At 36.0% G+C, this 9,222-nt stretch overlaps 2 long non-coding RNA genes across 2 annotated transcripts; both read left to right on the top strand.

The window, feature by feature from the left end:
* The first annotated feature begins 950 nt into the window (after window positions 1–950).
* LOC128284127 (uncharacterized) lies at window positions 951–1,861 on the top strand. The gene is made up of 2 exons (XR_008274447.1): window positions 951–1,063; window positions 1,681–1,861. It is a non-coding gene; the product is annotated as an uncharacterized LOC128284127 (long non-coding RNA).
* A 5,913-nt stretch (window positions 1,862–7,774) lies between these two features.
* LOC128284126 (uncharacterized) lies at window positions 7,775–8,737 on the top strand. Its single transcript, XR_008274446.1, has 2 exons — window positions 7,775–7,930; window positions 8,557–8,737. It is a non-coding gene; the product is annotated as an uncharacterized LOC128284126 (long non-coding RNA).
* The last annotated feature ends 485 nt before the right edge of the window (window positions 8,738–9,222 follow it).

Raw genomic sequence — 9,222 nt, 5'->3', positions numbered from 1 at the left:
GGCAACACGACGAGTCAGGAAAGAAAGAAAAGGCGATCTACTACCTCAGTAAAAACTTCACTGAATATGAAGTAAAGTATTTGTCCATTGAAAAATACTGTTACGCTCTAGTTTGGGTAGCTCGGAGACTCAGACAATATATGTTGTATCATATGACATGGCTAATTTCAAAGCTAGACCCAATAAAATACATGATGGAATCACCGGCACTCTCAGGAAGAATGGCACGATGGCAGATCCTCCTATCAGAATATGACATTGCCTATGTAAGTCAGAAGTCAATAAAAGGGAGCGCAATAGCTGATTTCTTAGCGACTCGAACGACGGAGGGATATGAGCCCTTGAAATTTGATTTCCCAGACGAAGACTTAATGTGCATCACAGAAATGGAATCCGAGTCATCAAAAGAGAAGTCATGGAAGATGTGCTTTGATGGTGTGTCAAATGCTTTAGGGCATGGAATTGGAGCAATCCTGGTATCACCAAATGGGAATCATTATCCGTTCACTGCAAGACTGTAACATCCCAAAATAGGGCCTAAACGGAATAGTGGTTGCGAAACCACAAATCTGAGGTAGAAAAATTTATTTTATTATTATTTTAAGGTTCATGGTATGATTGCATGATTGTGTGAAAATTTCGTGATGAAATTCCATGCATAAAGTGCTTAAGTTGAGGTTAGGGACTAAATTGAATAATTTGCAAAACTTGCATTCTAGAAGTTTTTAGTATGAAATTACTTTGGAATATTAATTAGGAGGGTTTAAATAACAATTTGACCAATTTTAAGTTCATGGACAAAAATTAGGACATGGAAGGAATTTTTGAAAGTTTAGTAAGGAAGGGTAATTTGGTCATTTGGATATTAAATGAATTAAATAGGGAAAAATAACACAAAAATGGTCATCTTCTCAATTAGTTTCTGCCGATTTTTACTCTCCTCCATAGCTGGGGTTTCTTCAACTTTCAAGCTTCATAATCAAGAAGAACGAAATTCGGGAGTAGATCGGGAAAAGAAAAGTAGAGGACTAAATTGTAAAGTTTAGTCACATTTTGTATCAAGGTAAGTTACAGTAAATAAATGCAATATTCTTTTATTTTACATTATTATTGTCAATTTCAGCATTTATATACTTATGTTATGAAAATATGTAAAGTCGAATTTAAGGTGAAGTGACAGAGGAAAAGTGTTAGAAAGCCGGTTGAACCCTAGGAATGTTAGGATATTAGGGTTGACAGACGTAATGAAATGAGCCATGTAAGTCCATATTAGAAATATGGCTTTGGAGATAGGATTGAACCATGTAAGTCCATATTATATATGGCATTGGAGCAGAATAATTCATGTAAGTCCATGTCAAAGACATGGCATTGGCGAGATATTGATAGAGCAGAACGACCCTAGTATCCTTAGTATTCCGAGTGGTTCAACGGGTCAGGATACGAAGTTAAATTATAGTGAATTAACAGCAAAGGAAAAGTAGATTATACTTATGAAAAGGAAAGGTCGTAAGAAAGAAGGTAAGGGAATAAAGAAGAAGATAGAAATTGAGAAGTAAAGAAATTTATGATGTTAGATGATATTATGCATAATTATCCATTATGTTGAATGTTGTGATTTATTTGCTTGTAAGCTTACTAAGCCTAGTGCTTAATCTCTTTATTTTCTTCTTCTTATAGTACTTATCTAGTCACTCGGGGATCGAAGGAAACGTCGGAGGCCGATCACACTATCAAAGAAATAACTCGGTATAACTAGACGTTTTGTTTTGGGTATGGCATGTATAGAAACTTAGCTACTTTTGGTATAATATGAAAAATGAATGATGTGTAAATACTTGCTAGTGATTAGCTAATAAAATAGCCGATGATATACATATTTATTAATATGTATGATTGATTGATGATTATCACATGAAAATTATGAAAATGTGAAAGTAACCTAAAACAGATTCAAGTAACAGAAATGACGTAACTTTGAAAAATCACTAAAAATTGTAGAAACATAGTTTGAAGATGAATAACATATGAAATTAAAGCTTATTATGTATATTTTCTTATGGAATAAGCAAAACAGGTAAATGTATTATATTTTATGAGATATCTGAGTTTTAGTGAAACAGGGTCAGAGCGATTTCTGGATCCCCTATTTCAACTTTGGAAATTCACCATAAATTGTACAAAACTAATTAGAAGGTGTAATTTATATGGTTAGAATCCTTTTTGAATCTAGTTTTTATAGAAACAAACGTCTTAGTCATATGAATTTTTTACAGGAAGAAAAATGGCTCGTAGTAAGAAGAGGTTAGTGTAGTTGAGTTTTGAAACAGGGGAAACTTTAACTAATAAACTGTACTAATTGGCCAAGTCAAAAATTCTAGAAAAAAATTAGTAGATAGATATATGAGTCTAGTTTCAGGAAAAATTTACGGATCTTAATTTTGAGTTTTGAAACTCGAGAAATGAATTTTTAAGCAACCATGACGCAGAAAAATAGTTTATTCTAAAAATTAAAATAAGTGGTTTAGAGTTGTTTAAAAGGTAAGATAAGTTTAGTAACACCTCAAGCTTGACTCCGGTGACGGTTTCGGGCGTGGGGGTGTTACATTATTGGTATCAGAGCAGGTTTAGTCGGTTCTCGGAATAGTTAGTGTGAGAAAAAGTCTAGCTATACATGCCATACTTGTATTTTGATAGTGTGACGACTCCTGACGATATTTAAATATTTTGTTTTATAGTAATGGATCCCGGACGAGCTGGTGATGATGATGTAGAAAGTAATGCGCCTGCTCCCGGAAGGGCAGCGCCATCTGAGAATAGGCCAGTAATAGTTGATCAGGGAGGAGTGACTCGAGAAGCTCTCTTCCGAGCTTTGAATGATTTGTTTGCCGAGTTCGTTCGTACGAATCCGGCAGTTAGACCTCCACCCCCTCATGATTCTCAGGCTACCCATGTAGCTCAAGCTTCCCCAGTCACAGGTACAGCGGTAAGAGAAAAGCCACCAGTTGATAGAATCAGGAAACAAGGGGCAAAAGAGTTCCGAGCAACAAAAGATGATGATGCAGAAAGAGCAGAATTTTGGTTAGAAAATACTGTGAGAGTCTTTGACGAATTATCTTGTACACCGAGGAATGTATGAAATGTGTAGTATCGCTTCTTAGAGACTCGACCTACTCTTGGTGGAAGACACTTGTATCGGTTGTACCAAAGGAGAGGGTCACTTGGGATTTCTTTCAGGAGGAATTTCATAAAAAGTACATCAGTTAGAGGTTTATTGACCAGAAGAGAAAGGAATTCCTGGAATTGAAACAAGGTACTATGACAGTGACCGATTATGAGCGCGAATTTGTCAGGCTTAGTAAATATGCTCGAGAATGTGTGTCCACAGAGGCTATCATGTGTAAAAGGTTTGAGGATGGGTTAAATGATGATATCCGACTGTCAGTGGGTGTCCTAGAAATAAAAGAGTTTGTTATTTTAGTTGAGAGAGCCTGTAAGGCAGAGGAGCTGTTAAAAAGAAAAGGCAAAGTTGAGATAGAGACACAAGATACAAAGAAGAGACAGATGAGCAGATCATTTCAGGCTACATCCAAGAGGCCCAAAGAGTTTTCTACCATATCTAGCTTTTCGGCAGGGCAATCTAGTCAGAATAGAGGTAGCAGATTTAAGGATCCGAAAGCTCAGACCACCTCGACTACGAGTGTAGGTAATGTCAGACAGGGTAGATCAGGGTGTCCACGGTGTGGTAGACTTCATTATGGTCCTTGTCGGGCAGGCGAAAATGTTTGCTATAATTGTGGTGCTCCAGATCATTTTGTACGAGAATTTCCAGAAGTGGCTAGCCGAGAAGTAACACAGAGTGCTAGATCCAGAAATGCTCCTACTAGAGGCAGATCACCGAGGCAACCGGGAGTAGGAGCAAGTAACAGAGGTACCTTTAGAGATTCGGCTGTAAGACCAGATGTTAGAGCCCCTGCAAGGACTTATGCTATTCGTGCATGCGAAGAGGCATCCTCCCCCGATGTGATTACGGGTACATTTTCTCTACATGATATTAATGTCATTGCTCTGATTGATCCGGGTTCGACTTATTCTTATGTTTGTATGAAATTGATGCCTAGTATAAGTATGCCTATAGAATCTACAGAATTTGTGATTAAAGTATCGAATCCATTAGGCAAGCATGTATTAGTAGATAAAGTATGTAGAAATTGTCCTTTAATGATTAGAGGCTCTTTTTTTTACGGTGATCTCATGCTATTGCCATTTGATGAGTATGATGTGATTCTTGGTATGGATTGGTTGACTACACATGATGTGATAGTGAATTGTGGAAAGAAATTCATTGAGCTGAAGTGTGAAAATGGTGAAATTCTTCGGGTTAATTCAGAAGAGTCAGATAGTTTATTTCCCATAATTTCTGTTATGTCTGCTCAGAAATGTTTGAGAAAAGGGTATGAAGCTTATCTTGCTTTTGTGTTAAACACTAAAGATCCAGAATTGAAAATTGAATCAGTGCCTGTGGTATGTGAGTTTCCCGATGTGTTTCCGGAAGAACTACCAGGTTTGCCTCCTGTTAGAGAAGTTGAGTTTGGTATTGAGTTGATTCCAGGTACCACGCCCATTTCTATTGCTCCTTATAGAATGGCTCCGTTGGAATTGAAAGAATTGAAAGCTCAGTTGCAGGAATTAACAGATAAAGGCTTGGTAAGACCCAGTAGTTCACCATGGGGTGCACCAGTGCTATTTGTGAAAAAGAAAGACGGATCGATGAGATTATGCATAGATTATCGGCAACTTAACAAGGTAACAGTAAAGAACAAGTATCCATTTCCTAGAATTGATGATTTGTTTGATCAATTGAAGGGAGCTACTGTGTTTTCCAAGATAGATTTGAGATCCGGATACTATCAGTTGCGAGTTAAAGAGTCAGATGTCCTGAAGACTGCTTTTCAGACTAGGTATGGTCATTATGAGTTCCTTGTGATGCCATTTGGCTTGACTAATGCTCCTGCCATTTTCATGGACTTAATGAACTGAATTTTCAGATCGTATTTAGATAAGTTTGTAGTTGTGTTCATTGATGATATTTTGATTTATTCTCATGATGAGACTGAACATGCAGAGCATTTGAGAACAGTTTTACAAATTCTGAGAGATAATCAGTTGTATGCCAAGTTCAGCAAAAGTGAGTTCTGGTTACGAGAAATTGGTTTTCTTGGACATATTGTCTCAGGTGAAGGTATTAAGGTTGATACGAGCAAGATTTTAGCCATTGTTGATTGGAAGCCTCCTAGAAATGTATCAGAAGTTAGAAGTTTTCTTGGTCTTGCGGATATTATAGACGATTTGTGGAGGATTTTCCATGATAGCTACCCTGATTTAGAGGCGCTACGGAAGGATGTTAAGTTTGAATGGATGAGAAGTGCCAACAAAGTTTTGACAAGTTAAAGGCATTGTTGACTAAGCTCCTATCTTAGTACAAATTAGGGCCGAGTAAAGAATTTGTGATTTCAAATGATGCATCCTTGAATGGGCTCGGTTGTGTACTCATGCGGAAGGAAAGGTAATTGCTTATGCCTCTAGACAATTGAAGCGACATGAGAAAAATTATCCGACACATGATTTAGAGCTAGTCGCTATTGTATTTGCATTGAAGATTTAGAGACATTATTTGTATGGTGAAAGGTGTCGGATATTTACCGATCATAAAAGCTTGAAATACTTGATGACTCAAAAAGATTTGAATTTGAGGCAAAGAAGATGGTTGGAATTGCTTAAAGATTATGAGTTAGTGATTGATTATCACCCGTGTAAGGCAAATGTAGTTCTTGACGCTTTAAGTAGGAAACTTTTATTTACATTGCGAGCTTTGAATACCAATTTAGCCATGTCGATGATGGTTCTATTTTAGCTGAATTGAGAGCTAAACCGTATTTCTTGAAGAGATTTGTGAAGCTCGAGAAAGATGATAATGAGTTACAAGCTAAAAGAGCTCAATGTGAGTCGGGCATAGAATCGATTTCGGATTGGTTCGATGGTTGTTTGATGTTTAGAGACGTAATATGTGTACCAAAGAATGATGAGCTTATTAGGAAGATTTTACAGAAGCACATAGCGATCCTTTATCTATTCATCCAGCGGTACAAAAATGTATAATGATTTGAAAAATTGTATTGGTGGGTAGGAATGAAAAGAGATATTTGAGTTTGTTTCTAGATGCTTGATTTGTCAACGGTAAAGGCCGAACATCGGTACCCTCGGGATTATTGCACTGTGCTAGTTCGAAATGGAAATGGGATCGAGTTACTATGGATTTTGTGACAGGATTATCGTTTACACCAAAAAAGAAAGATGCAGTATGGGTTGTGATTGATAAGTTAACGAAGTCAGCTCATTTTATCCCAGTTCGTATGGATTATTCACTTGACAAGTTGGCGGAGTTGTATATTTCAGAGATAGTCAGGCTACATGGGGTACCATTATCGATCATTTCAGACAGAGATCCAAGATTTACTTCACGGTTTTGGAAGAAATTACAAGAGGCTTTGGGCACAAAGTTGAGTTCTAGTACAGCTTTCCATCCTCAAACTGACGGTCAGTCAGAGAGAGTTATTCAGGTACTTGAAGATATGCTTAGATGTTGTGTATTAGAATTTAAAGGTAGTTGGGAAAAATACTTACCATTGGTAGAGTTTGCCTATAATAATAGTTACCAGTCAAGTTTGAAGATGACACCTTATGAAGCTTTGTGTGGACGTAAATGACGTACACCTTTATATTGGATAGAGCTTAAAGAAAGCCAGATTTACGGGGTTGATCTAGTTAAAGAAACAGAAGAAAAAGTGAAAGTTATCAGAAATTGTTTAAAAGCGACGAGACGTGCGTAAGTCGTATGCCGATTTAAAAAGAAAAGAGATCGAATATCAAGTTGGTGACAAAGTTTTTTTGAAAGTATCCCCGTGGAAGAAAGTTCTCAGATTTGGCAAGAAAGGCAAACTAAGTCCACATTTTATTGGACCGTTTGAAGTAATTGAGAGAGTCGACCATTAGCATATCGGTTAGCTTTGCCGATTGAGTTAGAGAAGATTCATAATGTATTTCATGTGTCTATGCTACGTCGTTATCGTTCAGATCCGTCACATGTGATTTCTCGCATGAGGTTGAGATTCACCGGACATGACTTACGGTGAAGAACCCAGTAAAGATTATAGCTCGAGAGGTAAAGCAATTAAGGAATAAAAGTATTGCACTTGTGAAAGTACTATGGAATAGACACGGGTAGATGAGGCTACATGGGAACCCGAAGAGGCTATGCAAAACAAGACCCAAATCTCTTCACAGTAAGATTTTGGGACGAAAATCCCTAAAAGGGGAGAAATGTAACATCCCAAAATAGGGCCTAAACGGAATAGTGGTTGCGAAACCACAAATCTGAGGTAGAAAAATTTATTTTATTATTATTTTAAGGTTCATGGTATGATTGCATGATTGTGTGAAAATTTCGTGATGAAATTCCATGCATAAAGTGCTTAAGTTGAGGTTAGGGACTAAATTGAATAATTTGCAAAACTTGCATTCTAGAAGTTTTTAGTATGAAATTACTTTGGAATATTAATTAGGAGGGTTTAAATAACAATTTGACCAATTTTAAGTTCATGGACAAAAATTAGGACATGGAAGGAATTTTTGAAAGTTTAGTAAGGAAGGGTAATTTGGTCATTTGGATATTAAATGAATTAAATAGGGAAAAATAACACAAAAATGGTCATCTTCTCAATTAGTTTCTGCCGATTTTTACTCTCCTCCATAGCTGGGGTTTCTTCAACTTTCAAGCTTCATAATCAAGAAGAACGAAATTCGGGAGTAGATCGGGGAAAAGAAAAAGTAGAGGACTAAATTGTAAAGTTTAGTCACATTTTGTATCAAGGTAAGTTACAGTAAATAAATGCAATATTCTTTTATTTTACATTATTATTGTCAATTTCCAGCATTTATATACTTATGTTATGAAAATATGTAAAGTCGAATTTAAGGTGAAGTGACAGAGGAAAAGTGTTAGAAAGCCCCGGTTGAACCCTAGGAATGTTAGGATATTAGGGTTGACAGGACAGAACAGAAATGAGCCATGTAAGTCCATATTAGAAATATGGCTTTGGAGATAGGATTGAGCCATGTAAGTCCATATTATATATGGCATTGGAGACAGGAATAATTCATGTAAGTCCATGTCAAAGACATGGCATTGGCAGGATATTGATAGACAGGAACGACCCTAGTATCCTTAGTATTCCGAGTGGTTCAACGGGTCAGGATACGAGTTAAATTATAGTGAATTAACAGCAAAGGAAAAGTAGATTATACTTATGAAAAAGGAAAGGTCAGGTAAGAAAGAAGGTAAGGGAATAAAGAAGAAGATAGAAATTGAGAAGTAAAGAAATTTATGATGTTAGATGATATTATGCATAATTATCCATTATGTTGAATGTTGTGATTTATTTGCTTGTAAGCTTACTAAGCCTAGTGCTTAATCTCTTTATTTTCTTCTTCTTATAGTACTTATCTAGTCACTCGGGGATCGAAGGAAACGTCGGAGGCCGATCACACTATCAAAGAAATAACTCGGTATAACTAGACGTTTTGTTTTGGGTATGGCATGTATAGAAACTTAGCTACTTTTGGTATAATATGAAAAATGAATGATGTGTAAATACTTGCTAGTGATTAGCTAATAAAATAGCCGATGATATACATATTTATTAATATGTATGATTGATTGATGATTATCACATGAAAATTATGAAAAATGTGAAAGTAACCTAAAAACAGATTCAAGTAACAGAAATGACGTAACTTTGAAAAATCACTAAAAATTGTAGAAACATAGTTTGAAGATGAATAACATATGAAATTAAAGCTTATTATGTATATTTTCTTATGGAATAAGCAAAACAGGTAAATGTATTATATTTTATGAGATATCTGAGTTTTAGTGAAACAGGGTCAGAGCAATTTCTGGATCCCCTATTTCAACTTTGGAAATTCACCATAAATTGTACAAAACTAATTAGAAGGTGTAATTTATATGGTTAGAATCCTTTTTGAATCTAGTTTTTATAGAAACAAACGTCTTAGTCATATGAATTTTTTACAGGAAGAAAAATGGCTCGTAGTAAGAAGAGGTTAGTGTAGTTGAGTTTTGAAACAGGGAAACTTTAACTA

Source organism: Gossypium arboreum, chromosome 11 (assembly GCF_025698485.1).
Source record: "Gossypium arboreum isolate Shixiya-1 chromosome 11, ASM2569848v2, whole genome shotgun sequence".
In the NCBI taxonomy this organism is placed as follows: Eukaryota; Viridiplantae; Streptophyta; class Magnoliopsida; order Malvales; family Malvaceae; genus Gossypium; species Gossypium arboreum.
The sequence above is the reverse complement of the archived record's forward strand: the minus strand, read 5'-3'. Positions and strand labels throughout refer to the sequence as shown.